The sequence below is a fragment of the Papaver somniferum genome, unplaced genomic scaffold (genome assembly GCF_003573695.1).
Source record: "Papaver somniferum cultivar HN1 unplaced genomic scaffold, ASM357369v1 unplaced-scaffold_132, whole genome shotgun sequence".
Classification (NCBI taxonomy): Eukaryota; Viridiplantae; Streptophyta; class Magnoliopsida; order Ranunculales; family Papaveraceae; genus Papaver; species Papaver somniferum.
Genome location: NW_020622381.1, coordinates 8,645,149 through 8,650,811, shown reverse-complemented (window position 1 = coordinate 8,650,811; position 5,663 = coordinate 8,645,149). Strand labels below are relative to the sequence as shown.

Below are 5,663 nucleotides of genomic sequence, written 5' to 3'. Positions count from 1 at the left end.
ATCATAATCATTACCACTACTTCTATCAACAACAAATTTCAATCATGAAAGCATATTATACCTCATAAATCATCATCAAACACAGAGACATATAAACAAACATCTTAAACCCAACATCAACAATCACCGAATTAACATTACATAACAACCCCTCTTTCATATCAGACCAATCCACGAAAACCATCATAGTCATTACCACTACTTCTATCAACAACAAATTTCAATCATGAAAGCATATTATACCTCATAAATCATCATCAAACACAGAGACATATAAACAAACATCTTAAACCCAACATCAACAATCACTGGTTCAACACAAACATCAAATTTTAGTTTATATTTCAGACCATTTTCAAAAGACTTGTCAACATAACTTCCTTACATCAATCTATGTCTAACTTTAAACATCCAAAATATCAAAGTCTTAAAACCAATAACACCAACCTTAGCCCTGACTCAAACCATCAGCCAACACACTCAACATCAAAGCACAATAGGAGAGCCAGTTGGGTCACTAACTTTACCTTAAGCACGATGTTGAGTATTGATTTGAATGCCCTGACTTACATTCGAGTACGGCTTATGGTTACTCGAGCTGGTGTCTCTGATTGAGCTCTGCTGGAACTTGGGGATGATTTCCTGTTGTCTAAACTGCAGTATTTGGTCCGGTGGGAACAACATGGCTAGGTGGATCATTATTTGGAACATGTGGTTGATCCTCTAGCTCAGCGACTAGAGGATTCCTGGATGCAAAGATCCGACGACCGAGTTCGGCTACTGTTGGGCACAAAGCATCAAGCATGGGGAAATTCATTGGCTTATCATCACGCCAAGGTTGCATTGTCAACATGCGGATTTACAATCTCATATATAAGGAGGATCAAATGGCTCATCATCTTCCGTGGGAGATTTTCCCTTATTCCGTCTCTGCTCATCCTCCTTCATGGGATCTGGATCACCCATTATTTCAGCACCATTACCTGCACTACCACCACTTGCGACATTACCACAACCACCTTTATTACCATCACCACCACTTGCAACATTATCACTACCACCAACACCAGTACCCTCCCCATTTCCACTTCCACTTCCACTTCATAAAATTGGGGCTGAATAACAAAGGATTACTAATATCTTGATTCACATGCACATATTGGCTAACCACATCAGCAAGTGCAACAAATTAATTGTTAACAAGAAGAGGATGCTCAAGTCCAGGAGGCATACCTTTGCGGACAATGTCTTCAATCTTCACAGTAATATTATGCTGAAGATCTTGTAAATACCAATCGAAAGAATACTGGAATTCTGGAGACTCATAGCCCTATGGAAATGCGATCCTATAAGGAAATGCCTCAACCCAATACTATCAAAAGAATACTAGTGAATACGAGGATCTATATCTACCTCATGCATCTACTTGTTTCCGCCTTTAACGCTTTTTCCCGTATCACCCATGATGTTGAACAAGATTACAAGTTCTCTAGGTTTGATCGACATCTTCTTCAAAGGGGAAAAAACACAATTGAGATAAACCAGAAAAGTTTTTTCCTCTGGATGAAAAAGTTGTTTTGGTTCTCTTTTTTGGAGAATAAGTTGATTATATGGGTCCAGTGACGGAAATAGGGGGTGGCTTACCTAGACTGTAGCCCACCCCAAAATTAGTAAAAGCTTATTTAGGCCATTGTAATTCTTAAGATTTTTTTTTTTTTTTAGCCCAGGTAAGAATTTCAAGTAGCCTAAATATATCTAGTATTTGTGTTCCAGATCTCATGCTATGCTCAATCACAGCCACATCAAGTGTACTATTTTTGAGAATTTCCGTAGGATTAGTGTTGATAAATACTGTGTTACTGAACCAAGAGTTGTTCCACTCAAAAGGTGAATAGGTTAAGTGTTTGATGAATTGTGTTAATGAACACAAAGTTGTTTTTTTTCAACTTTCAGTAATCTTAGTAAGTCAAGTGCTTGACAAAGTTATATCATTGAATCCAAAGGTGTACTTCTCTACTTTGTTTAATTCAGTACTTTTAAGTTGTTAACTGAATTACCTCAATGAAAAATGACTTAATTAGTTTTCTTGATGCTGCAGCTTTAGGGAACATCTATCAAGCTCTCCGCCACCCCATTGGGAAGGTGAAAGTTTTCTAAGCAGTAATTATGCATCTAAAAATTGTCTCACTACTTGTCATACTAAACATGAGAAACATCTGTTTATCCATGGCAAGGAGAGATTTTTTTTTTATGGGAAAAGTTGCTCCATTGAACTCTTTTTCCTTTTTGTTAATGAAAAATTGAGCTAAATATTTTTCTCATGACTTGTGTATTAGAAAATGGTTTCTGGCTACTTGTTGATAACACTTGTGTTGTCGGAATAGATTGAAAACCTATTTATACAAGTCATTGAGCGCACCCTGATCTCTTAAGAAGTGGAGGAAGTTAAGTAGTGGAGAAGTGGGTTTGTGCGGAAGGTGGTGGTCATCATATTTCCGTTACAAGGGAAGAATGATCACACGTTCACCCACTACTCTCATTAACTGTCCATCTTTCCTGACACTTTCTCATAATGGGCGCGTTGCACGCCACATGCTGTAAACCGCCAGACCAATACCCCAGTGAGTATCCCCCAGTTTGTGACATGTTTGATGTCTCGAGTGGGTCAAGTCACGTGACTTGCCGCTAAAATCAGCACATAGTGCTTTTAGTTTAAATAACAAATTATTTATAAAACCAATATTTATAAAGCATTGCTTATAATCGATGTGTTATAAGCATCGCTTTTTTTGAGCTCGATCGAATCAGTCACGGATTGAGTGTCTTAAAAGCAGCACGACCAACCCTCTTTGGGTGATCGTTTGAGGACCCTATGGGTGAGTTATCACCTGGTCGACCACTCCCTGTGGAGGAGGGGCGACCGGTGACCACGATGCTACCTTGTTGGTTTTCTGAAAATAAATATACACCATCCAACTAGGATAGCAAAGTTGAATGAACGAGATGATTTGGGCAGTTTCATAATGCTGCTGACGCAACTTAGGGTTTAGGGGTTGCGCGACCAATCCCTTTTGGGTGAACGATTCGAAGCGTTGAGCGTTCGTTCGACCAGGTCGATTGCCCATGTACAAAGGTGGGTTTCCGGTGAGCATGCTGACATCTCCTGGGTCATCTAAAATTAGATCTAAGCCACTTAATTTGGCTGGCGAAGATGGATGGTCGTGATCATTTTGCGGCAGTAATGTGTTGTCGCAAAGCAATTTTAGGGATTTTAAAACAGCGTGTTCACGCTACTTTGGGCAAGCGGTTTAATGCTCTCTGGTCTTGCTGGGGACAGGTCGATCGACCAAGGTAGATCTCGGGCCGACGGTGAACACATCGGTATCTCTTTGATCGCTCGAAATGCGATCCAAGCCGTCCAACTAGGCCGCCTAAGTTGGATGGACACGATCGATCTGCGGCAGTAGTGTACTGCCGCGACCCAAATTAGGGTTTTGAACACATCATGTTTGCTCGAGTTTGGGAAAGCGGTTGCGCCCTATAGGCTTGCCGCAGGCAAGTCGATTGACAAAGCGGGAAGTTGGGCCGTCAATGAATACGTTGGCACTTCCTTGATCGTTCGTAGGAAGATCCAAGCCGTCCAACTAGGTTGGTAAAGTTGGACGGCCATGATGTATTTAAGAACCTTTTTGACAGTCTTAGCTCGTTTTTTATATAGCGCAAACACCCATGTTTGGGTCGGTGTTTGAAGCGCTTGTGGATGAGAAAAATAGAACTCGATCGACTAGGGCATTAGTGGGCCCGTCGGTGGTCACTCTGGTGATTTCCTAGTTCTGCTAGGAGTAGTCTAAGCTTGTTAGATCACGTGGCCAAATCTTGTGGCCTTGATTATCTTTTGAGATTGATATGAACAGTCCAGATTTTCCTTTAAGGAATAAATATGTGTTCGATCACACTAACTTTAATTAAAAAAGTGTGTGAACGCGTTGATCTCTTTGTCAGAGAGCGATGTAGCCTGAGTATTTTTGTGCAGATCCCAATACTGACACTTAGGGAGATACATGCTACTCTGCTGAGAGTGAGCATTGATCGTCATGTCATGTCAATATTGAGAGTTAGACTGGGAACATAGCATAGGCAAATACTAGGCAAGTCATGCATTAGTTAATAATGCCGGTAGAAAATAGAATTCATAGAATATTTGGGATTGCTACTACGCGTACCATTCTGAGTGAATTTCATATTTATACTGAGTTTCTCAATACATATATATATATATATATATATATATATATAAGAAAAAAGGTTTCAACACTAATTACTTTCAAATGGCCTTTATTCCTTTGCAGGATTACAACGCTAACTATAGGGGTTTTACGACTTTGACCCTGAGCTAAAGACCACCATCAACATTAAGTCCGCTGCTTAGCACGTAACAATGACATTGTTGCGGGGTAAGCACTAGATGGTGACAGACAAAGAAATTCACAAGAGAAGTTCGATGCACATTACCAGGATAGAGGCTGGCTTGGTTCTTGAGTAGGGCGCGCTTCCTTTATACGTCAGTTGTCTTTAGATAGATAAGTATCTACTTGATTGTTATCCCGTATCCGGAGCCTTTATACACGGCAAGTAGAGAATCCTTTTCTTCCCAGGGTCTTGCTGATTTCTGGAATATAAAGAAAACGCTGGAGCCTTTCTCTCATCATAGGATTGATTCTCTTCTTCGTTCCAGGTACTGCTCCCCGTTCATTGTGTGATTTGATTTTTGATTGATGGTGATAATGATTTTTTTTATATACCAGCAGTTGATATAATCATAACGTCTTTTTTTGCAGTATGATGGGAACTGTTGGTGATGATTACTCTTTTACTTCTCCATACAAGAGCTTTGAAGTCGACAAACCTAAGACTAGTGTGTTTGAGGAGGCGATGGCCAAGATAGATTCCCCGTTCCGCGAAGTTGGTCGTTCCATACATGGTATGTCTCTTCTGCACTTACACATCGTTCGAGAGCGTACTCAGGCTTTTCTGGCTTCTGTCAATATGGAGGAGAAATGGAGGCACGACGAAGCATCTCAGTCGACTAGAGCGAGAGATGAAAGGTTTGCAGCTTGGATAAAGCGGCGAAGGATCGAGCTTGAGCGGCCGCCCAGTGAAAACAAGTATGATTACCCTATTCGTAATAGAATCAGAATCGATTCTAATATGGACGAACCGGAGCATCCTCAGAGGGCTGTTGGGGCAGTTCCTGAGGAAGAGGTCGAAGTGACTTCCGCGGAGGATGTTGAAGCAATCGTTGGAGGGAACGCTGAAGTGGCTGCTGAGGAGATGACGGTAGCAGCATCTGGAGAAGATATCGAAACAGCTCCCAAGAATGATGTTGGCGAGTCTCTTGGAGGGAGTATTGAAGTAGCCGTTGAGGGAGGCGTTGAAACAACATCAGAAAGGGAAGTCGATGCGGCTTTCAGAGAGGATATAGTAATGGCTTGTGATGAAGGTGTTGAAGCAGATTCCAATGATAGCTCCAGTGAAGGCACCGCTGATACCTCTAATGACTAAACTTCCCTTTGTTGCTTTTCATTTATAATTGAGCACCTTCTATAGTTCGTAGACATTTTCTTCTTATATTCAGTAGTTTTGTGGTTGAGCCTGGTTTTTCA

The 5,663-nt window shown here is 41.1% G+C and overlaps 1 long non-coding RNA gene across 1 annotated transcript; it reads right to left on the bottom strand.

Annotated features, from left to right (window-relative positions):
• Positions 1-290: 290 nt before the first annotated feature.
• LOC113333293 lies at positions 291-1,622 on the bottom strand. The gene is made up of 2 exons (XR_003351901.1): positions 1,234-1,622; positions 291-1,140 (listed from the first exon to the last, which is right to left on the bottom strand). It is a non-coding gene; the product is annotated as an uncharacterized LOC113333293 (long non-coding RNA).
• Positions 1,623-5,663: the final 4,041 nt, after the last annotated feature.